The sequence below is a fragment of the Heloderma suspectum genome, chromosome 3 (genome assembly GCF_057233095.1).
Source record: "Heloderma suspectum isolate Gila_16-S chromosome 3, 16-S_ref, whole genome shotgun sequence".
NCBI classification, from domain to species: Eukaryota; Metazoa; Chordata; class Lepidosauria; order Squamata; family Helodermatidae; genus Heloderma; species Heloderma suspectum.
The window spans coordinates 94712838-94738388 of record NC_139460.1 but is presented as its reverse complement, the minus strand read 5'-3'; the positions used below and the strand labels follow the sequence as shown (position 1 = coordinate 94738388).

Here is a 25551-nt window from a genome sequence, read left to right as displayed (position 1 = left end):
AAGATCATGGCATCTGGCCCTATCACTTCCTGGCATATAGAAGGGGAAGAAATGGAAGCAGTGACAGATTTTACTTTCTTGGGCTCCAAGATCACCGCAGACGGTGACTGTAGCCATGAAATTAAAAGACGCTTGCTCCTTGGGAGGAAAGCTATGGCAAACCTAGACAGCATAGTAAGAAGCAGAGACATCACCTTGCCAACAAAGGCCCATCTAATCAAAGCTATAATTTTCCCAGTAGTAATGTATGGCTGTGAGAGCTGGACTATAAGGAAGGCTGAGCGTCGAAGAATTGATGCTTTCGAACTGTGGTGCTGGAGAAGACTCTCACGAGTCCCCTGGACTGCAAGGAGGTCAAATCAGTCCATCCTAAAGGAAATCAACCCTGAGTGCTGATTGGAAGGACAGATACTGAAGCTGAAGCTCAAATATTTTGGCCACCTAATGCGAAGAGAAAACTCTCTGGAAAAGACCCTGATGCTGGGAAAGACTGAAGGCAAAAGGAGAAGGGGACGGCAGAGGATGAGATGGCTAGATAGCATCACCGATGCAATGAATATGAACTTGAGCATGCTCCGGGAGAGAGTGCAGGACAGGAAGGCCTGGCATGCTATGGTCCATGGGGTCACGAAGAGTCGGACACGACTGAACGACTCAACAACAACAATCCACACTCACCTGTTTTCCCCGTTGTGGTGCTACATCGAATGCGCAAGCTTGGTTCACACTGGGCATCTGATTGGCAACAGTAGGACAGATTGTCCACAAGTAGGAAAGAAGTGCAACAACATAGACTGGGGAATTCTGGTAGTTGTAGTCCAACACATTGTCAGGATTCCCGATCCCTCAAGCACACACACTTGGGCAACCTGACACCTGACACCCAAATCAGTGAGACTTCTTTATTGTAGGAAATCCCACAGCCAAAGCTTAATGTTTACACTATTTGAAATCATATAGCTGATGGTCAGTAGCTATAGGCTCTAGGTAATTCCAGAACAGTCAAAAGCTAAACACTACCACCGTGACTGAGAACCTCATCAATGTGGTTTCCCCATTGCCATCTCCATGGCTCTGAAGACAAAGGAAGGGTCTCGGGATTCCTGGCGTATCCAACCCAGGTATTCCATACACGAGGTTCCAAACCCCACACAAGGAATGGGAATGATTCCTGGAATTATCTCTCCCAGGCAATCAAAAGGGTAGATTCTAGAAAGGTCTAAAGAAAACCACACCCACAGAGAGTTAGTCTAACTTTGAATCTTTCTTTGGAAACTCCAGGCTACATGGTCGAGGCCTATAAAATCCAAGGGTAAACTCACATAAGCAAAGAGTTCCACGCCATAGCTTGTACTGCATTAGTCCCGACAGAGAAAAGTCCAAGAGTCAAGATCAAACCCAGCCTGACAGCACTCTGGGCTGATGATAAGGAAGACAGACAATCCAAAGCAAACAAGAGTTCAAAGTCTATGAAAAGCATCACAATACTTTTCATGGCAAGTCCTTAGCAGTCCAAAGTTAAAATTTGAAAGAGAGTCCATGGGCAGAATACCTCCAGAGGCTCAGATGATGGTGAATCCAAACAGAGAGGTTTTCACAGGCAATGAAGATGAGATGTTCCTAGCAAAGGCTCCTCAACGTTGCATCAGTTTAAAAGGGCAAAGGGTGACTGTAAGACACCTCCTCCAGACCCCTTTGCAGACAAGGGCTTTTGGCCTTTCAGCAAGACCCCTATCTAAACAGGGCGTCACTGCTCAGCCCTCCAGCATTGACGCTTCAACCTGGGTGACCCTTCTGCAAACCCCACCTGTCAGGTTTTCACGGACAGCTTCCAGCCTCCCTGCCTGCCAAGGCCAGACCAGCAGGTGGACAGGGAGTCAGGTGACTCCCCTGGCTCTGCCCCGAGAGCACTGACAGAGATACGCTCGCACAGATTTTGACATTCCAGAGGCTGAGCAGGCCCAAGCCCTTCCAGGCTACTTCTAATCAAATCCTGGCTATAACCTACCCTGCTATTCAGAATGGGAGGAAAGCTCTCATTAGTGCCAATTTTGCTGTGGCTAAAAAAGTACCAAGAAAAACTGCTAGATGTTGGTGTAACTGAAGCCTCTTAAGCTATATAAACAAATCTGGCTGACTTTCTTTGGCTAAAGTGATCCTCTGCCCTTGAACTGTCAAGTGACATTTTTTGCTTCACACAAACATTTCCATTTTCTAAGAAACAGATCGATCTATATAAATAAATACCTATAATCTAAAAAATACTATACTGGCAAATCGATCTGTGTATTGTAAATAAATACCTAAAATCCAGAAAATATTATACATACAGGCTTAACACTCTGGGAAAGACAATCCAATCCAACTTTAAATGGAAACATTTGTGTTGGGTTTTGTAGAGGTTATCGTCTCCGGGCCTAAATTCTCCTTCGTTGTGCAATATCTTAATGTTCTGGCAGTTCTAGAATTTTTCTTTCTTTCTTTCTTTCTTTCTTTCTTTCTTTCTTTCTTTCTTTCTTTCTTGTAGGCAACTGCTTAATATAGTAAATAGTCTTTCTCATATTGTTAAAAAGAAATAAAGAAGAAGAGCTAAGCAGGTGAGATATATGACACAGTGCATACAACACATTATCTTCTTTGATGAGAAATGCTTCACTAATATAGTGCTGTACCACATTTTTGCCTGTGGAAAAACTGAAGGCAAAAATGGACTTGAGGTACATGGAATACCCAAACATAACTTTGTGTGTGTGTGTGTGGCTGTTCCCAGTCACTGGGTTCTACCTTTATGCTGCTTTAAGTGCCATTTGTAACTCTTCACAACAGGATTCCAACCAATCACATGTTTTGACCTGGACTTCAAGTAGCAGCAGGTAGGAACTAACCGGGCTGGCTCAGCCACCAGCAGCAAAGGAGGCACTGGACTGTGAACTGAACCGGAGAGCCAGGAGCCCATGAAATTCAACACCCCTGAATCGGGATCCCTGGAAACACAGTAACCCTTGCACCAGACTCCACCAAGAAACCGGAGCCTTCCCTGCCAGGACCTCATGCTCAGTTCCTGTTCATCAACACAGGCAGCACACCAGGCGAAAGCAGCTGGCAAAGCAACAGACCACTTGTTTCAGGCCCAAGGGCTGCCCCTTCAAGAATCTCCACTAGGGATAGATGGATTTATCCATTTCGGTTTCTATCAGTTTCTCATTTTTCCAGTTTTAAATTCAGTTTGTCCTTAACTTTGATATTGTTTTTTAAAATTGGCATGAAAATTTGTATACATTCTTGTGCACAGGTCTTATAATTAGAGATGTACAAAACACTTACCTGGCTCTGTTCTGGGGCATCTGCAGTGGGGGGGAGGTGCTCTGACCCTCCCCCCAGAATCCTTCCTGGCCAGCTCCACTCTGTGGCGACTCCATGGAGCCGCCAGCCGGGGCCAGCCGCAGCCGGAATTCCGGCCACTGCTGGGCTGCTGTGGCTGCAAATGGCGATCGCTATGCTAGCTACCATTTGCATGGCTGCCAAGCCATCATAGGCTACGTAAATACTTACGTAACCTATTACAGCAAAGAGCAGGGGTGCAAATGGCGTAGCAGCAGCCATTTGCGCCCCTGCTCTTTGCTGTGATAGACTATGTAAGTATTTATGTAGCCTATCATGAAGAAAGGCAGCCACGCAAATGGCAGCCACCACCACGGCCACCATTTGCGGTTGCAGCAGCCCGGCAGTGGCTGGGAGACCAGCCGGAGCCGCCGGAGCCGCCGCATCCGCTGCCAGGTATGGTCCGTCCCAGGGGGATTCTGCGGAGTGGAGGGGGGGTGGAGGCCATTCCGCCACGGATTCTGCGGGGCTGGATTCTTAAGAATCTGGCCTCACTGGAGTCCGTGGCGGAATTCTCTAACATCCCTACTTATAATAGATGCATTTTTCTATACATTTTTGTCTAATATCTGCTTTTTTGCAAGCAATACTCCTAATATAATGCATTCTAACATTATTGTCATTAATATATGCCATTTTTGTTTGCACTGTCCCTTAATATGTGGATTTTTGTATGCACTTTTTGATTGGAGAACTCTATTGCAAAATTTGGGAAAGGGCAAATTTCAAATGTTAACTGAGTTTTGGTTTGTGTATTTTATTTTCTTGGGCTCCAAGATCACCGCAGACGGGGACTGTAGCCATGAAATTAAAAGATGCTTGCTCCTTGGGAGGAAAGCTATGGCAAACCTAGACAGCATAGGAAGAAGCAGAGACATCACCTTGCCGACAAAGGTCCGTCTAATCAAAGCTATGGTTTTCCCAGTAGTAATGTATGGCTGTGAGAGCTGGACTATAAGGAAGGCTGAGCAGACAGATACTGAAGCTGAAGCTCAAATATTTTGGCCACCTAATGCGAAGAGAAAACTCCCTGGAAAAGACTCTGATGCTGGGATAGACTGAAGGCAAAAGGAGAAGGGGACGGCAGAGGATGAGATGGCTAGATAGCATCACTGATGCAATGAATATGAACTTGAGCACACTCCGGGAGAGAGCACAGGACAGGAAGGCCTGGTGTGCTATGGTCCATGGGCTCACGAAGAGTCGGACATGACTGAATGACTGAACAACAACAAAATTGGTTCAAAAGTACAAAATTAGGGACATCTGCATTAAAATCAAAACCAAACAAATTTATCCTCCATCCCTAATCTCCACTCCTCAGCCAGAGATGGTGAAGCCCAGAAAGGATAGTCAGGACAAGAGGTATATAAGAGCCCATTCCACAAAGGAATGTTGCCATTGGGCCAAAAAAACCATTCCCAATCCCAACCCTATTGGAAGGCACAAGTGAGCAACTCCGTGATTTGTCCAGGGTCCTGTAAGCTCTGTCTCTGACTGCCCTTGCTTCTGGACCATATCCTCTTCCATCCTCTATGTTTGTGCTCTGGGATCTGGTACAGAGATTGGACTATGCCTGGTCTGCTGGTTCCTGCTCAGCTCACCTGCTTAGAAGTGCTAACTTAGGAGTGCCTTCCTTGGGCTCTGCTTCCTTGGGACACAAGACACAGGTCATGTTGTGAACATTATGTCATGGTATCAGTAGCCAATCAGATTTGGCTGCCTAGAGACTTTTCTGCCCTCGTATTGCCCTTACCTCTCAAGGGAGGGGAAGAAGAAAGACAGTGTCAACCTATTGCCAAGGTAATCAGGTCAATATTTCCTATCTTCTTATGGTGCACTGGCATTTTCACTGCCCACCAACACAATGCAGGCAGAAGTGGAGAGAGTTGTCAGTCCACATGAATCTCTTTCCCAAACATAGGTTATCTCTAGGTCTAAAGGAGGAGTTGGCACAAATGCATGTAGATGCCTCCACACTGATTACATAGAGCACCCGATGGCATGGAGAAGCATACTGGAGGACAGGAGACTCCCGTTCAGATATTTGCCAAACTCATGGAGTTCAGAGATGTGGAACTGGGCACATGCAGTGATGACGGGGATGGTGGGCACATTGATGTTGGGGGTGAGGCCAGGGACCACAGCCTGTTAATCTGGTACTAAAAGGATAAAATAATGTTGCTAACCAAAGAGTGAAGATGGCCAATTTGATCTGGAATAGTTGAATGACCTGAATGAGGGTTTTGGGGAGATCTACAAAAACAGCCCCTAAAAGGCCTCAGATTTATATTTAAGAATCAGTCTTATATTCCAGACTCTTGACCCCTGGGCAAGAAGACCTTGAAGTTTTGATTTTATGCTAATTGGTGTTATCTCACTAAGACTTTAAGATTTTGCAGAACTGTCTTTGAAGAAAGGGGAAAAAATGTAGCTGTCTTTACCAGTGGCTTCACAGAGCTTTTTCAAGGTCAAGGTGGCAGAGTGTATGAGTGAGACGAACAGAAGAACTAAGCATGCTCAGATACCTACTAAGGGGAGGGAAAGTAATGTTTTGACATCTCATGGTATACACCTGCTGAGAAGAGAACGTCCTTACTCGATGCTAGTTGAGAGAGGGAAACTGAAGCCTTGAGCACAAGTGACAATTGTTGTTGTTGTTCAGTCGTTAAGTCGTGTCTGACTCTTTGTGACCCCATGGACCATAGCACGCCAGGCCTTCCTGTCCTCCGCTCTCTCCCGGAGTGTGCTCAAGTTCATATTCATTGCATCGGTGATGCTATCTAGCCATCTTATCCTCTTCCATCCCCTTCTCCTTTTGCCTTCAATCTTTCCCAGCATCAGGGTCTTTTCCAGGGAGTGTTCTCTTCACATTAGGTGGCCAAAATATTTGAGCTTCAGTCTCTGTCCTTCCAATGAGCAGTTAGGGTTGCTTTCCTTTAGGACTGACTGATATGACCTCTTTGCAGTCCAGGGGACTCATAAGAGTCTTCTCCAGCACCACAGTTCGAAAGCATCAATTCTTCGGCTCTCAGCCTTCCTTATAGTCCAGCTCTCACAGCCATACGTTGCTACTGGGAAAACCATAGCTTTGATTATATGAACCTTTGTCGGCAAGGTGATGTCTCTGCTTCTTACTATGCTGTCTAGGTTTGCCATTGCTTTCCTCCCAAGGAGCAAGCATCTTTTAATTTCATGGCTACAGTCACCGCCTGCAGTGATCTTGGAGCCCAAGAAAATAAAATCTTTCACTGCTTCCATTTCTTCCTTTCTATATGCCAGGAAGTGATGGGGCCAGATGCCATGATCTTTGTTTTTTAATGTTGAGTTTCAAACCAGCTTTTGCACTCTCCTCTTTCACCCTCAACAAGAGGCTCTTTAGATCCTCTTTGCTTTTTGCCATGAGGGTAGTATCGTCTGCGTATCTGAGGTTGTTGATAATTCTCCCGCCAATCTTAATTCCGACCTGTGATTCATCCAACCCGGCGTTTCTCATGATGTACTCTGCATATAAGTTAAATAAGCAGGGCGAAAAAATACAGCCTTGTCATACTCCTTTCCCAATTTTGAACCAATCAGTTCCATGTCTGGTTCTTACTGTTGCTTCTTGACCCTCATACAGGTTTCTCAGGAAACAGGTAAGGTGGTCTGGTACTCCCATCTCTTTAAGAATTTGCCACATTTTGTTGTGATCCACACAATCAAAGGCTTTATCATAGTCAATGAAGCAGAAATAGACGTTTTTCTGGAATTCTCTTGCTTTCTTCATGATCCAGCAAATGTTGGCGATTTGTTCTCTAGTTCCTCTGCCTCTTCAAAACCCAGCTTGTACTAGGGATGGCAGAGAATTTCTCCCCGAATCTTCGGGAGGCCGAGCGCCGAGGCATTCGGCCCCCCAAAAGTGTTGGGGAAATTCTCCGCTGGCCCCCCACCCCCCCCCCCGGGATGGGACTTACCTTCAGCGAATGTCCCTCTCGGTGACGGGTACCGGAGGTGGTTCGGCAACGTTTCGTGGGGGGTGGGGACAGCGGCCGGTCTCCCGACCGGCTGCTGCCGCCGCCATTACAAAATAAAAAAGTAAGTAAAAAAAAAACCCCACACACCCATGATAGGCTACGTGACGATTTACGTAGCCTATCACAGCTAGATTTCCAAAGCAAATCGTCACGTAGCCTATCACGGGTGACTTTGGGAAAAAAAAAAGCGCATACACAAATGGCGGCGGCCCATGGGCGCCGCCATTTGCATTCCGTATTTGGGCCCGGGTAGTCTATGTAAAGATTTACGTAGACTATGGCGAAAATAAGGGAACGCTATTTGCGTTGCCCTTATTTTCGCCATAGTCTACGTAAATCTTTATGTAGACTAGACGTGCCAAAATAAGGAACTCAAATGGTGGCGCCCATGGGCTGCCGCCATTTGTGTACATGCTTTTTTTTTTCCCAAAGTCACCCGTGATAGGCTACGTGACGATCATCATCTAGCCATGATAGGCTACGTTAATCGTTACGTAGCCTATCACGGGGTTTTTTGTTTGTTTGTTTGTTTTTAGTTTTTCTTTCACGGACGGGGAGAATTTCGCCTCCCCCCCTGGCCTGAATTTCGGCCGGGCGAGGCGGGACGCCTCCCCCCCTCGCCTGAACTTCGGGGTGAGAAGCGAAGCGCCTCCCCCCCACCGTGAATCACCCCTGCGAAAAGGTAAGTGACTTTCGTACATCCCTAGCTTGTACTTCTAGTAGTTCTCGGTTCACATACTGCTGAAGCCTAGCTTGTAGGATTTTGAGCATAACCTTGCTGGCATGTGAAATGAGCACAATTGTACGGTAGTCTGAACACTCTTTGGCATTGCCCTTCTTTGGAATTGGAATGTAAACTGATATTTTCCAGTCTTGTGGACACTGTTGAGTGTTCCAAATTTGTTGGCATATTGAATGCAGCACTTTAACAACATCATCTTTTAGGATTTTAAATAGCTCAGCTGGAATACTGTCATCTCCACTAGCTTTGTTGTTAGTAATGCTTCCTAAGGCCCACTTGACTTCACTCTCGAGGATGTTTGGCTCAAGTTCAGTGACCGCACTATCATGGCTATCAGGGACATTAAGACCTTTCCTCTATAGTTCTTCTGTGTATTCTTTCCACCTCTTCTTAATCTCATCTGCTTCTGTTAGGTCCCTGCCTTCTTTGTCCTTTATCATGCCCGTCTTTGCACAAAAGGTTCCCTTGAGATCTCCAATTTTCTTGAAAAGATCTCTAGTCTTTTCCATTCTATTGTTTTCCTCGATTTCTTTGCATGTTCATTTAAGAAGGCCTTCTTGTCTCTCCTTGCTATTCTCTGGAAATCTGCATTCAGTTGGATACATCTTCCCCTTTCTCCCTTGCTTTTCGCTTCCCTTCTTTTCTCAGCTACTTGTAAAGCCTCATCAGACAACCACTTGGCTTTCTTGCATTTCTTTTTATTTGGGATGGATTTCGTTGCTGCCTCCTGAACAATGTTACAGACCTCCGTCCATAGTTCCTCAGGCACTCTGTCTATCAGGTCTAATCCCTGAAATCTATTCCTCACCTCCACTGTATATTCATAAGGGATATGACTGAGGTCATACCTGAATGGTTTAGTGGTTTTCCCTACGTTCTTCAATTTAAGCCAAAATTTTGCGATAAGAAGCTCATGATCTCAGCCCCAGTCAGCTCCAGGTCTTGTTTTTACTGACTGTATAGAGCTTCTCCATCTTTGGCTGCAAAGTACATAATCAATCTGATTTCGATATTGACCATACAAGTGACAATAGGGAGGAGGTATTCAGGCAGATATTACCAAATATGACCGTGAGTTCAAAGAAGATGTACCAGGGAGAAATGCATCAATCAAGATAACATGCTCAGATGGCAGACTCTGGGCCACATTTTGGGACATTCAAAGTAACCTGTTTGTAGTAGTGCCAGAGATGTTCCCCGAACACGTGAGATTGTGGAAGATAGATGAGATACCTTGCTTCTGGTTGGTGAGCAGTTGGTCTAACCACACACACACACACACACACACACACACACCTCATTTTGATTGGAAGTTGGTTCTCTCATTACTCTTTGGGGCCCCACCTTTGACCAGAGCAAGTGTACAAAACCACAGGTAGTGAGCGCTCACTGCTGCTATTGCTGCTGCAGCTTCACTTCGCTTTTTCCGCCTTGCCACCAGACCCGAGGATTTGGGTAACTATGGACCTCCTTCGACTCTTAGACTTTGGACCTTAGAATATTTTCTGAAGTTAGGAGAGTATTTTCTGAAAGCGGAACTTAGAATTATTTCTGAGCTTGAGACTTTGGAGTTATTTCTGAAGATGGGACTTAGAATTATTTCCAAGTCTTGGGTTTTTCCTTTCACTCTAACTTCTACCTCTATTCTTCACATGCCTAGAGGAACTCAGTAATGCTTTAGCGTAGTATTCAAGTAATGTGCAGGAGGAAGTAACGGGAGAGTTAACAATTATGTTTTAGTTAAGTTTAGCTTTGTTTTAGTTTAGCTTCAAACCACAAGTAGTAAACAGGAGAAAGTTGGAAGGAGGAGTCATAACAATGTTAGATGAGCAAGCCCTTATCTTATTAGCTAAATTCAGAATACCAGCTTTGGCAATTGCAATTCTTTTAATTAATCTCCTATATTTTTTGCGTTCTCTTTCCCTATAATCACAGAGAAAGTTTCTAACCCTCGTATTATCACCATGCCAACACTTTCTTTTAATGTTGTAGTTTTCTCAAAGAAATAGATTTCAATATACAATTTTGTCTGTAGTGATGTTTGTCTATTAGGGTTAGCTTGATTACCTACCGGGGTACTTCAGACCCATTTGGTGTAGGTTCTGAAGTTAACCAGGACTGAATTTACATAGCCCTGCCCCCCTTCACATGTTAGCCCTCAATATGGAGGACTGATGATTGAATAGGGCAGTTGTGTTTCCTGAGTCTGGCAAACAGGGGGGCTGTGATGGTTGGCTGTCACAGCCTCCAAGCCCTTATGCTTGCAGGGTGCAGAACCTCTTTCAGCCTGATAGTTGAATTCAATTCTGAAGATGCTCTTGGGGGCCACATTCCAGTGGGTGGATGGGGCTGAAAGCCAAAGGGGTGGGACCAAAATGCCAGCATATTTCAGCTATAGGGCGCAATCCTATGCAAGTTTAGATAGAAAAAAAGTCCTACATGCTTGCTGGGGAATGCTGGGAGTTGTAGGACTTTTTTCGGTCTAAACCTGCATAGGATTGCGCCCTAAAGCTCTTACTGCCAGCAACTATGCTTTAGGAGAGGTATTTTAGTCTTTTAGAATGGAGGAAAACCTGCACCAAAAGTGGGAAACCACCAGAAGATTTGTGGTTGGGGGAAAGGGGGCAAGGCCAAGGGAAAGGGGGTGGCCTTCTGGAAACCCCAGAGGGCTGGACTTGGCCCCTGGGCCTGATGTTCTGCACCCATGTTGTACTGCTTCTTTCTTCAGTATTTTCTCTATTCCCTTTAGGCAACTGAAGGCATTGTTATTTCGAGAGTCCTTCCCATTGTTATTTTGAGAGGCCACCGTTTATTAAGTTCAGAATCTGTTCTTTTAAAATGCTTTAATTGTTTTAATTATGGGGTTTTATTCTTTTGTCTTTGTTGCTCACTGCTCCAAAATCTTTGATGTAGAGTGGTATATAAATATTGTAAATAAAATAAATAAATAGAATAAAACTGTGAAATAAATAGTATTTGCGGGAGACACCACCATACTCCTTTTGACCATCATAACATGACATTGATGAGGTGCTAATTGTCTGATCCAGACAAGCTGTTATAGTGAGGAAACGCTCACTATGAAGTAGAAGCATGAACTGTGAATTAAATGTAGTATGTTTCTTGCTGATCAAAGCAGGATACAGGGTTAGCTCTAATGTGGTCTTGTTTGGCAACAGTGACCATTTTCCAAAATGGCAGTTCAAGTGATGTGTGGTGTTACTCAGGTCCCCCCTTTGGGGGTGGGGTGGTGAGTTTCAAGTGTTGGGGACAGAAGGCTAATAAGGCAGCCAGGGAATGGACTGGGAGGAAAACTTTGGTTCACAAGCAGTCCGGGCTTTCCCTGAGGGCAGAAGATTTTCACTCCCTGGAGATAAAGGAAAAGACAGTTGTGCTGACAAAACTGTGGTCAAGCCATGGAACAATAGATCTGCATGAGTAGAGGTTACAAAGTCTGTTACTTCCTGGAGCTATCAGCTTTAGGGATGTACGAAAGTGACTTACCTTTTAACAAAATTGATTTGAGGGGGGGGAGGCCGCCGCCATTTGCGTCCCGGCAGGACTAGAGGATTTGCGGCCGGAGGGACAGGGCGCCTCCCCCCCAGCCAGAATTTTGGCGGGGAGGGACGGGGCGCCTCCACCCCGGCCAGAATTTGGGGAGGAGGGACGGAGCGCCTCCCCCCCACCGCGAAGCAAGCTTTGGGATCAGGTAAGTAACTTTTGTCCATCCCTAGCCAGGAGCCACACAAATTGTGGACTCGTAGAGGCAGGAATAAAATGCAACATGTGCATTCAGCATGTTATCCTCTTAGGTACACACACAAGCCAGAAAACTGAAAATGTTCCTTGTGGCAGTGTGGATGAAGGTGTACTGTTCCTGGGATGGGTGTTCTATGCCTGCTCTCTCTAAGATTAGTTAAATGGGAGCATGGGCTTTGGTTTTCAGTATAGTAAGAAACTGCTCACATGCATTATCAATTTTTTTTTTTAAAGAGCAGCCCAGGAAGACTTAATGCTATAATATAAGGCACACACACACTTGTGCGTTGGTGCTGGATCACAAAAGCAATTTTTTTAGTGCATGCCATCACCCAATTCAAGCACAATGCAGAAGATCATGCTTGCAGGAAGCAGCCTTTTTTTTTTTAATATCCAGGGCAAGCAAGATTACATACTGAGATAAAAGGATAGTTTACAAGATCACATTGATTTAATGATGTTAATAAAGCAGAGCTGTTAGTTCAATTAGGAAAGTAGGCCATTCTGCCAAACCTGACAAGAGAAGATGAATATTGCTGACACAAACAGTAACTTGCTTAGTCAGTTCTCAGAGCAGAGAGGGAAACGTCTGAGTCCATCCAACTATCAATGGTTTTGATTGATTGCTTCTGACTTCTATGGTCAGCAAATAAATGTCCCTCATATTTCAGAGTGGAAATGAAATGGCCCAAAATTAAAGTTTATTCTAGGTCTGGTTCAGTGGAGAATACTTGGTATTACATTGTTTTCTGAGTATCTGGAATAATATAAGTGATATTTTCTTTTCCCATTGCTAATCAGTATTAAGACTGACACCCAATTAGAGCAATCTTGAGTTGATTAATTAGGAGTTGCAATAGTTTGGTTATTGATTAAATGAACACATATTTGCAAAAAAAATGAATCAAACAATTGTTTTGGGGAAAAAAGTTCTTAGATAAAGTTGCATGTGTGCTACAATCACTTTGCTTAGACATATTCCCTTCCATGTGTAAGACACAGAAGAATGTCTCTTCTAATTTGATGTAGGTTATCTGCAGTTTTTGTAAGTTCTTGTATTAAGAGTGGGGGGGGGGGTTAAAAAAATCTGCCTGATTAATCAGGGTTGCCCTTTAACTAATTAAACAGCTAACACTGCAGTCCTATGCATGTCTGCTCTGAAGTAAGCCCTACTGAGTTCAATGGGTCTTACTCCTGGTAAGTGTGCACAGCATTGCAGGTTAAATGTTGCAGCTGTAATCAATATATTGCACAGAATACTTACACAAAACTGAAATGAATACACTGAAATTTTGTGGATGGATTGGTTGTATTTATATCACAGAAGGCTCTTTTAAAACATAGCCAGTGGAGGCTGGTGGCTCCAATGCCAGTGGGGCAGTGGATCCACTCCGGGTTTCAGTCAGAACCAGTCAGAACTCTAAAGGAGCTATCACAGCTTGGACAGCTCTTTTAGAGTTCTGGCTGAAACCCGGAGTGGATTCACCACCTCACTGATATTGGAACTACCAGCCTCCACTGATATTAGTCAAAATCACTCATGATTTAGCTGAACTTTTCCTACCATGTTTCACTTAGAAAGCTTTCATAGCACATTTACGTTGATACTTGCAAGTGTCTCCATACTTAAAGCAATCTGACAGATGGGTTTTTTCTCTCTGCTTTTCTACTCCCAGTGGCAGACTCTGAGGCAGCTTTCCCATTTTAAAAAAAAGCCAGGGAGAAAAATATACAGTGCGAGGGCCAAATATACAGTCTGGCCCTCACGAAACTATTCAGTAAAAATGTGTATTGATAATAAGGTCACATGTAATTGAGTAATGAAAAATGTCCATACTGCCCCCCCCCCCATCTCAGCATTGTGGAGAAGACTGGCCAGGTGAACTGTGTGCCGGCTCAGTCTGCTGCCCACCCGCTAACTGTGGATGGGCAGCTTCATGGCCCCTCCCTGCTCTCCCTGTTTATGGTTCTTTGCCTCCTTATGGACCGGACTCCTCTTCAAATACCTTTAAACAGAAGATTGTCCTCTGACAGTTCACGAAATAGGGGGCTGTCATTTGTAAAGTAGGACACCTGGCCACCCCAAAGGTATGTGAGATGATATAAGACAGCTTCCACATCGTGCTGTGTGCATTGAGCTCTACCCTGCGTTTCGCAATCTGTTGCCCAGATTTGGCATGGTTGAACTGCAGCTGGACTCTATGAAACTCCTGTCTTAATAGTTGGTGAAAGAAATGGAGGAATACTTCATGTGCTGTAGGTCAACTATCAGTCCCTTGTGTGATTCTCCACCACAACATTAACAGTATGCAGCCCGTGATGAACCCATGCGTACCTCTTTGAGGAGGGGAGATGTGACCCTGTAGCGCTTGGTATGGATGCCATCTGTGCCAGACAGTCATCTGTATGGTGCTAGGGATAAGAAGCACTAAACTCTAGTGACTAGAGCATTCGGCCTGACTCTCTATCTCCCTGGTTGCTTCAGAATTTTCTGTATTTAGTGTAGCATCAAATTCACGTGTGTTTGATAGCTTCAGTAAGCAAACTACTGCAGTATGATGACCTATGGTTTATTCATAAGTATCATTTACATATACTACAGTGCAAATCAATGTGAGCAAACATTGCACAATTCCTCATATTTCTTGCATTTGTTACAAACATATTGCCTTGAAAAATAGAAACTGCTTTCAGAGTATGTAAATTAACATGACTGAAATGTTGCTAGATCACTAGCACCAATAATTTAGAATGAGTTCGGTATGAGTGAAAATAAATAAACAAACAAATGTTATATAAATAAAATGGATGATGTGAAAATTATACATTTTAGAAGCCTGGATCATTCATTTCATGGGAAGCCTTTGAGAACTGTACAGAAGATTAGCAAAGGGGTGTCAGAACGGCTGGAGATCAAGTGCTGATCAGAAAGAATGAGAGATCTGAGAAAGACCAAGGTTTCTCGGTGACACAGTGGTGTTGGATGAGGGAGTTAATATGGTGTTCTGGATCAAATAAAAATCAGTCAGGAAATAAGAGAATATAAGGTCAGATGCCATAAATATAAATGCTCAAATTATTCAGGGTAAGGAGGCTGATAAAGAACCAGGCAGTAAAGTAAAAAGAATTAAAATGAGCAACTTTGAGAGATACAAGCTCTGTTCAGGCATACAGTGAATACAATGAGCTTGTATGTGTGGTCCTTGCAAAAAACACAGCCCCCAGCTGCACATCCAGGCAGGCATGTGCAGGCATGTTGCAGACATGGGAAGGAATGTGCATACAGTGGGGGTGGGGCTTGTCACCATGATCCCACTGCCCTGCCTCTCAGCTCCATGGCCCGTCCATGGATGGAGGAGTAAGCAGTAATCACAGCTTGTTAAATATACAAGGTGTTGGAAACCATAACCCAGACTTATACAACCAGTCTGTTGGAGCATATTATTCTACCCTTATGTCAACTTCATTGGGTACTGGTCCATTCTGGGAACAATTCCGGTTATTATCTATAACGCTCTAAACAACTCAGGACCCGTCTACTTAAAGGACCATCTCCTCCTGTGTGAGGTCCTGCCTGGTGAGGTCAGCAGGATAGGCCCATTTGCAGGTCTCACCACCACTGTCTGAAGCTGATGGACAGTGGGTGGGAACACGAGAAAACTTGTGGCCTGTTGTGTTGCAGAGCCACGATGTGGAAATCTTTACCCCAGGATACTTGTTTAGGCTGTTCTCTGCTGATCTTCCTCCAGATCAAAGGTCCTTTCCCCCTCAAGATTTTGCCTTGACTTTATAGTTGTGTGCTTAGTATTGTTGTGAATACATATTATTTTTCAGCCTATATAAGCTACCTCAACCCCTCTGTGTGTTGAGTGGAAAGGCAGATATACATCTTAAAAGAGATAAATGAATAAACCACAAATATGTATTCAGTCATGTCAGGTTGTCTCATACCCTCCCCACTGAGAGGCTTCAAGCTGTGGAGATGCCTACAAACCCTTTCTCTCCAGTGGCTCAGAACCTCTATTGAAAGGGATAAGATGTTCCATGCTGGCTCCCTGCCTCTTCCCTCCCGATGGCCTCTGCAGCCTAAAAGCCCCAACACCTTTAAGTTCCATTTTCATAAGACATCAAAATCCCACAAGATTGCATTGTTTGGAAGCCACACATTTTCTGCCCTGCTCCAAGGGGATTCCCAGCCAAAATCAACCTCCCAGGCATGTCGTGTGAGAGACTTGTCCCCCTTTTCCTTATCCCCAAAGTGCATCTTTGCCCTTTCCCTTCTTTGCAGGATCTCTTGTCACAGCTTATACATTTCATCATTATGTATGTATGTATGTATGTATATTGGTCATGTAACAGTTTCTGTAACACTCATAATCCTGTCTGGTATGATTATGAAGCCTCACTGCAAGAGCAGGAGTATAACTTTCTGCAGCAGATGGAAGAGTCTAATGCAGAGCCTAATGAACCTCTTTGAGCCTGAGGGCTGAATTCCATCTCAGAGAAGCTCTTGGCACCCGCATTTCAGTGGTGGGCGGGGCTGAAGGCAAAAGGGGCGGGTCCAAAATGCAAAAAAACCACCAGCATATTTTAGTTTAAGGGCGCAATCCTACTTGGGTAGGTAGCTGCCTCTGAACTCGGAGACAACCGCCTATCCAATGCAGGGCAGGAGAAGCGCAGAGGGGATCATCTCCTCTGCACTTCAGCCACCCTGCATTTGTGGCTAGATAGGAAGGCAGAGCAAGGGAAGCAGCTGGATGTGTCGTACTGGCATTTCCGCCTTCCCTGCCCCGGAACACCCCTCAGGAATCCCCATTTTCACCACTCCGCACTCTTCTTCCGAGCACGGGGCCATTCCGCACTGCCTATGAGGCAGGGTGGGAGGGGAGGAAGGTCAGTTCTCAGGGAACCGACGAATCCTATGTAGGGATGTACGAAAGTCCCTTACCTGATCCTGAAGCTTGATTCGTGGTGGGGGGAGGCGCTCCGTCCCTCCCCCCGAAATTCTGGCCGGGGGGGAGGCACCCCATCCCTCCCCCCCTGAAATTCTGGCCGGGGGGAAGGTGCCCCGTCCCTCCCCCCTGAAATTCTGGCCAGGGGGAGGCGCCCTATCCCTCCGGTCGCAAATCCTCCTGTCCTGCCGGGATGCAAATGGCAGCGGACGTAGCCACCACCGTTTGCGTCCCTGCAGTCAGCCGTGATAGGCTACATAAATGTTTACATAGCCTATCACGGCTGAGTGAAAAAAAACAACCAACCGCGCGTACGCAAATGGCGGTGCCCATGGGCGCCGCCATTTGCGTTCCTTATTTTGGCAAGTGTAGTCTACGTAAACATTTACGTAGACTATAGCGAAAATAAGGGGAACGCTATTTGCGTTCCCCTTATTTTTGCCGTAGTCTACATAAATGTTTACGTAGACTACACGTACGCGCAGTTGGTTGCGTACGCGCGGTTGGTTTTCTTTTTTTTTCACTCAGCTGTGATAGGCTACGTAAACATTTACATAACCTATCATGGTGTTTTTTAAAAATCTAGCCGTGATAGGCTACGTAAATCTTTACGTAGCCTATCACATTTGTTGTTGTGTTTTTTTTTTTAACTTGGAAATGGCGGCGGCGGCCAGTCAGATGACCGCCCGCCACCGCGCCGCCGCCGCCGCACAAGGTAAGTCCCGTCCCAGCGGGGGGGCAGGGGGGCAGACCGTTTCTCCACCAATTTCGGGCGGCCAAATGCCCTGGCATTCGGCCTCCCCGAGATTCGTAGAGAAATTCTCTGACATCCCTAACTATGGCCATCTAGCCGCTGACTAGCAGCCATAGGATTGCTCCCTCCAGCTCTTCCTGCTAAGTCTAATAACTAATAACTAAGTCTTAGGATAATTAATAATATAATTAATAACTAAGTCTTAGGAGAGGGATCTCAACCTTTTAGGATGGGGAAAAAACTAGCCAAAATCCGGGAAACCACCAAACAATCTGTGTTTGGGGGAAAGGGGGTGTGTTCATCTAGGGGAACCTTCAGAGGGCTGGATTTGGGTCCCAGGAGGGCCAGATTTTGCCCCTTGGGCCTGAGGTTCAACCCTCCTGTTCTAAAGGTTAAAATTATGAGCTATGAGTCAGGAAGTCCCTGGTTCAAATCTCATCTCAGAGCGTCATCATACAAGCTAAAAATCCAACAGTATACCAGGGCTACTGCTTCTGGAACCTTTGTGGGGTTAGATCAGCTCTTTTCCACGTGGTTTCTCAAAAAAACTAAACTTCTCAAGAAGTTCTATGTGCTTCATTACAAAGCCACTAGGTGGTGCTGTTGTATTATTTGCAATAAAGTGACTTTAAACAGTATACCGAGATTTACTGCGACTCCATGGTGGGAGGAGAGAAAATGCCAGACTTTCATCATTGTGAAAAACAATGCAATAAAGCTCACAAAGAACGGAATGTGCTCTGGAGGAGGATGGTGTTGTGTACAGGACCTGCAAACTTCTGTGAGTTACCAATCTCAATAGCAGATAAAAGCCCCATGTAAAGGAGCCCTCAGTCTCTACCTTACTAGGTTGCTCTAGATAAGCACTTATGTTCTAGCTTCACCCCCTCATTTAAAGTATGTGGACAACAATACAGGTTTAACTGACATTGCTACAATATGGATTACTGAGATAATGTATATTAAATGCTTTGAACAATCTATGAATGGATGAATACCACCACACACCCTAGCAATCCCCAAGATATGCCAACCAAGGGATACTGTGGAAATGTACTTTCTGAAACTGGAATCATCCATTATATTCTCTCTGAAAATATGGGGCAATCATTTTCTGTTTGAGGGGCAGAGATGATGTAGTATAAAGGATCTTTTCTTTTCTTTTTAAGAAATAAGATGTCCTTCACATTTGGCAGTCCTACTTGGCAGACACACCAGTTAGTCATGAAGCAAATCAAATCAAAGCTATTAATGTCAAATTAAAGTAATTCATTATTACACAGAGCAAATCATCTTTCTACAAAGATCTATTCCCTTGAGCATTCTAATGCTTTCCTCTGTAGTATCCAGTCCAGCCAACTTTACATTCTTCGGGATTTTTATACAAATCACAAAATACTATAGAACCAGGTGAAGCAAAGCTCTGCAAATGATAGAACTGTCTTGGTGCAATTTTTATCTTCCCTGTTCAGAACGGTTCTATGCTGATCGACAGAGCCCTTTGAGAAGCTGACCTAAGTAGGTCAATTCTACGTACTAATGCGCCTTATATCTCAAATTACTATAGAAATTGTTTTTAAAGATTACAGAAACAGATTCAAAGGCTGTGATTGCCATTCCTTAGTCATTTGTATTCATTAAACCTCAATGTTGGGGGTTGTTACTTAAGTATACATCAGATTCCTCTTGGAATGTGCTTGATTAACAACAGCGTTTACGGGAACAGGATTAGGCCTATTTCTCTCTGAAGACTCAGCATTCCAGTTGGAACATACATATGCCCAGGATGGGGAACTATTTTTTAAATATATCCCAGGGGTGGTGCCATTGACTTATGGGGAAAATCATTTGGGAGTGGGAGCCCTTGGTGGGTGGAGGCAGAGCTGAGGGGCGCCAAGGCAGAGCTAAAAATGGGCAGAGCCATCCCTTCTCTCTCGCTCTCAGACTCTCTCTCTCTTTCTCTTTCTGCCACCCCATTTCTCATAGGCCTTTAAAAAAAATTTAAGACTTTTCTTACTCTCTTTTCATTATGGTCCTGAAGCAGGACACAAGCAATAAAACACAGTAAAATAAAACAACACTGACAAAAAACATAATCAACAGTCTACACGATACGGTCAAAGGAAAGAGAGGAAAATTCAGTCAAAAGCCTCAATAAACAAATAGGTCTTTAGCTGGCACCAAAAGCTTGTAAGACTTGGTGCCACCCATATAACAGACAGGATGGTGTTCCTCAGTCAGGGTGCTATTTGGGGCAGGGTAGAGGGCTAAGGGGTCTAGCTGCAAGATTATAGATGTGATCATGCATGTTAATGTATCTTTACGAAGTCCCCTTCCTCCCCTCCTGAATCTGCACCTCTCTCTCTCTCTCTCTCTCTCTCACACACACACACACACACACATACACACACACACATATATTGTTTGACTCTGTCAGCCAGCCAGGTTCTAGGCTGTGTTGTTAGAATAAAGGATCTTGTTCTTTTAAAAACTTGGCACCATCTGCCTGATCCTGATGACAGACTTTCTGGAAGCTGATCTACATGAATGTGTAGACAACATATAATACACATATAAATAAAATTATAATAGGCAACCTGGAAAGCAGCCTACCAGGGTAGGGGAAAGAGGCATGAAAACCTGGTTATCTAAGAGTTTCACCACACCAAGCTTTTTATCCTGCAACTTACTGGGGCTTCTTCTTCTGGATTTTTTGTGGGATTGAGATCAGCTCTTGAAAAACACAGCCGGGTTTTCTTTAAATGCATAACGCTACCTGCTATTTACACTGGTGGGTGGAGCCTGGTGGGATGTTATCAGATCTCAGCAGAGTTGTATGCCCTCTGTCCACCCCCTCTGGGGTAGCCACTCCCACCCCTCAGCACAAACTTTTCCATTTCAACTTCCTTGCCTCCCTTTTTCCCTTCTGCTGCCTCCCATCCCTACCTCAGCCACTTGTACATAGAATCCACAGTACTTTCACAACTTTGGGAGTTTGCTCTCCCTTCCACCTCCAAAGCAAGCAATTACCCTTTTCTTATTTGTGTGTACATGAGGACTGAGTGGGAAAGGGTCAAAACTTTTCTGGGCAGCAAGTGCAGAGTGGAGCAATCCCCCAATCCCACTGTAAAGCATCGAAAGGAGGAGGGAGCTGAAAGGGGTGGCATGTAGAGAATCCACAGTACTTTCACAACTTCCGAAATCTGCTCCTCCCCCCCCCGCCACCCTGTGTCACACACAAAGCAAGCAGTTACAGTTTTCTCATTTGTGTGTACATGGGGACTGAGTGGAAAGGGATTAAAACTTTTCTGGGCAGCAACTACAGAGCAGTGTGATCTCCCAATCCCACTGTAAAGCCAAGGCAGCTGCAGCTGAAGTAGCTGATGGGGGAGGCGGTGGCAGGGGAGACTCCCGCCGCCTCATCATTGCTGACATCACACCCACACAGAGTGGATTTAATGCAATGGCAGAAGTACATGGGCAGGCAGTCACCGTATCATTCTGGAACTGCTGAAAATACTGTACTTTCCCCATTCAAAGAAAACACGGGAAGAGCAGGTAGAAAGCACAGGTTGAACACTGGGGGAGAACAATGTTGTGTGAAGCACTCGGAAAATACCATGCCTGAAGAATGACAATTGCACTACAAAGTCTTGGTGAGGAGAAGCTGTAAGGGGCAAAGGAACAAGACGTGATAACAGCAGCCAGTCAGGCAAAGCATAAGCCTGACCAAGAAGATTTTATAGCTGGACCACATCAAGGGTTAATAAACTTCCTGGATGGGTGGAATCATGCTGGAGCCTAGTAAGACAATATACTACTGGGAATCTTTTAAGTTGCAGCTCACCACATACAGGGCAGCAGCAGGCAGATCTGAGGGTTCCTGGCTCTGACCCCAGTTGTTTCTGACATAGGACTTCCTGCCCAATTGGTCTGCCATATCTCTCTTCCCATCAGTCTTCACATACAGAAATAACAGCATGTGAGTAAAAGGACAAACTCTTCTATCATTCACCATTAGGGTGGTCATCAACAATAAGGAGGAAATGTGCCACCAATAAAAGAAGAGTTGAATAAATTTTGCACATGCTTCTGTATATGTATAGATGCAAATTTAGAAATAATTACTATAATTTAAATGGAAGCACAATACATCTTGCCATCATGGGGGTTTGGCAGACTGTGGCCAGGTGACCTGTGTTCTGCTCATTGTGCTGTCCAAGTGCTAAGTGCTGACCCCTCCCTGCCCTACCTCCTTATGGTTCTTTGATTTTAAACCAGACTTGCACACTGGACAGCCCTCCAAATAGAGGTTGCCTTCTAATAGTGGGCTGTCTTCTGTAAAGTAGTGATCAAGGCCACCAACACATCATGCTACTTCTTATTCCCCATCCTTCTGGGTGGATTGGAGGAGCAGGAAGGAGTCAGGACAGACAAGAGAATGGAATGTCCATCTATCCTGCTACGTTGCTTGAAGGGAGAGAGATGGCAGCTCAGAGGGGGCAGACAGCATCCATCAAACGACCTGATTCCATACACTGGTCACCCCAATGCCAACATTTATGCTGTATCATGGATTTTGTGCCTTTTAGAGCATTTCTACATAAGCGATTTATTGCACTCTCATGATTGGCCACTCACAGAAGTTTCTGGTTCCTTTATATGTTGTTGACAACCTCCAGGATGTCTTTCATGCTTTCCCTCCTTTATGTCACTTTCAAAAAGATTGGAGATAATGTGACAAGTGATGTTAATCCATTCTATCACCTGTGTGTAATGACAGAAAAGGGCTATTATCACAGCGCCATGTAAGGCTCCTTCACATGGAGCTTTTATCCTGCTACTGAGATCACTCAGTCATGGAACTTTGTGGGCTCTTTACATGACGCCTTTATGTGAACCTCCAAGGCATCTCCTGCACTAAATGCCCTTTGTTCGTTTTTTTAAATAGATTGCAGATAATGAGCTATCAAAGTACCCCATTGTGTTCTGCTTCAGTTTCCTCCTTGAGAAGAGTAAAAGTGGCAAGGAGAGGAGTGAGATCAGTGAAAGAGAATGGAAGACTCAGATACAGGGAGAAGGAGGGGGAAAGGGGAGCGGGGGAAGGAAGCGTGTGAAAAAGGGAGTTGTTGTGATTCTGCATTTAAAACAGAAGCAGAAAGCTCCATTTTAAATGCAGGATTTTAGGCTGATGTAGAGATGCTCTTAATAGCTGTAAAATGAAACATATAGAAAACATACAGAACTTGCAGACAAAGGACGTTCCTTGATTGAAACCACGTGTCTGCCCATGTAAAGGAGCTGGTCATAATCCCACAAAGAATCTGTAAGCAGAAGCCCTGGTAACACTGCGGGATAAAAAGCCCGGTATGGAGAAGCCCTTAGTTTTCACAATGTTCTAGTTTATGCTTATGTAAGTAAACTAGCAACCTGAGTAACACCTGGCTTTTCTATTTTCAAAAATAAGAGGTCAACCATGGCTTGTGTGTTTGTTCTTCACAGCAACCCTTGGGGTGGGGGAATCCCAGGTATAACCTGAAACTATGTATTTTGGAATTTGAATGTCTGCAGCCTCCTCCCACTTTCCATCTCAAAATTGTAACCAAATGCACATTCCCTGGCTTGAACATCACCACTTTTTTCCTCTCCCCACCTTCCGTTATTTATCATCTTGTCTGATGAAGAGTTCTAGAGAAGGCTTGTGCAGTATTTTGCAACCTCTGAATTTGCCTAATAAAGGTATTACAGTGATCCGGATTTTGGAAATTTTCTTTTCAATACGATAAAAATGTATAATCAGCATGCAAGAATTAAAGTGACCTCAGACATAACCTGTTTTAATGACTTGGCTTCACAGAAGCCAGAACTAAACTAGATGGTGAATATTATTACTTTCATTGCATGGCCAAATTAGTTTAGCTAAGATTAATGTCTAGATTAGCAATTAACCCCCTGAGCATTGGCCTATATATGTAATTTCATTATTGTTTATTGCTGACATTTTGGCTTGGTGATGTTTTGGTGCAACCATCATTAATCTTCATTAATGGCTGTGATAAGCAGCTTGGAAATACACATAAAACATTATTTAAGTCCTGACATCCCCAAGTCCTGAACAACTTTCGCCCAGTTTCAAATCTGCCATTTGGGGGCAAGGTGATTGAGCGGGTGGTGGCAATGCAATTGAAGGCACACTTGGAAGAACCCGATTATCTAGATCCATTTGAATCGGGCTTCAGGCCTGGGCCTGGGCATGGGACAGAAATGGCCTTGGTCGTCTTGGTGGATGATATGGGGAGGGCTTTGGATAGGGGTAAATGCTTCTTCCTTGTTCTCTTCAACCTCTCAGTGGCTTTAGATACCGTTGACCATGGTATCCTCCTGGACCGCCTGGAGGGGTTGGGCATTGGAGACACCATATTACAGTGGTTCTGGTCCTTCCTCTCTGGCAGGTGCCAGAGAGTAGCACGGGCAGAGGAGGTTTCGGACCTATGGCCACACACTTGTGGGGTGCCACAGGGTTCCATCCTCTCCCCAATGCTATTTAACATCTATGTGAAGCTGCTGGGGGCTATCATCAGGAGGTTTGGGGTGTGGTGTCATCAATATATGGATGACATGCAGCTCTACCTCTCATTCAAATCTTCACCAAGGTTGGCCATAGAATCCCTGTCCATATGTTTGGAGTAGGGATGTACGAAAGTCACTTACCTTTTGACGAAATGTGATTCGAGGTGGGGGGGAGGCGCCCCGTCCCTCCCCCCAAAATTCTGGCCGTGGGGGAGGCGCCCCGTCCCTCCCACTGCGAATCCTGGCCAGCCAGGTCTGCAAATGGCGGCAGCTGTAGCCGCCGCCGTTTGCGTCCCTGCAGTCAGCCGTGATAGGCTACGTAAATGTTTACGTAGCCTATCACGGCTGAGTAAAACAAAAAACAAAACTGCGTGTACGCAAATGGCGGCGCCCATGGGCGCCGCCATTTGCATTCTTTATTTTGGCACGTCTAGTCTACGCAAACATTTACGTAGACTACGACGAAAATAAGGGGAACGCAAATAGCGTAGCGTCTACGCTATTTGCGTTCCCCTTATTTTTGCCGTAGTCTACGTAAATGTTTACGTAGACTAGATGTGCCAAAATAAGGAACGCAAATGGCGGCGCCCATGGGCACCGCCATTTGCATACGCGTGGTGTTTGTTTGCTTTTTTACTCAGCCGTGATAGGCTATGTAAACATTTACGTAGCCTATCATGGTATTTTTTAAAAATCTAGCCATGATAGGCTACGTAAATCTTTACGTAGCCTATCACTTTTTTAGTTTTTTAGTTTTTTGGGTTTTTTTTTACTGGAAATGGTGGCAGCAGCCGGTCAGAAGACTGGCTGCCGCCGCCGCCGAACCACTGCCGAACCGCCGCCGGAGCCGCTGCCGCCAGGGAGATTCGCCCAAGGTAAGTCCCGTCCCGGGGGGTGGCGGGGGGGTGGCAGACTGTTCCACCACCGATTTCGGGGGGCCGAATGTGCTGGCATTCAGCCTCCCAGAGATTCGTGGCGAAATTCTCTGACATCCCTAGTTTGGAGACGGTGAGTGGCTGGATGGGGAGGAATAAGCTGAAGCTGAACCCTGACAAGACCGAGGTACTTTTGGTGGGAGACAAGAGGAGGCTGGGGGATGTTGACCTGGTGTTGAATGGGGTACGGCTACCCTTGAAAGACCAGGTCCGCAGCCTGGGGGTCATTTTGGACTCCCAGCTGTCCATGGAGGCTCAGGTGTCAGCTGTGAGCCGGACAGTGCTGTACCAACTCCATCTGATACAGCAGCTGCGCCCCTACCTTCCCAACCATCTGCTCCCATCGGTAGTACATGCCCTGGTCTCTTCTCATCTAGACTACTGTAATGCGCTCTACCTTGAATATGGTTTGGAAGCTGCAGCTGGTGCAGAATGTGGCGGC

The 25551-nt window shown here is 45.1% G+C and overlaps 1 long non-coding RNA gene across 1 annotated transcript in view; it reads right to left on the bottom strand.

The window, feature by feature from the left end:
• The window catches only part of LOC146349963 (uncharacterized), a 100021-nt gene extending 98576 nt beyond the window's left edge, over nt 1-1445 (bottom strand). Inside the window, exon 1 of the long non-coding RNA XR_014788825.1 lies at nt 1323-1445. This is a non-coding gene — a long non-coding RNA (uncharacterized LOC146349963). The remainder of the gene's footprint in view (nt 1-1322) is intronic.
• Between the last annotated feature and the right edge of the window lie 24106 nt (nt 1446-25551).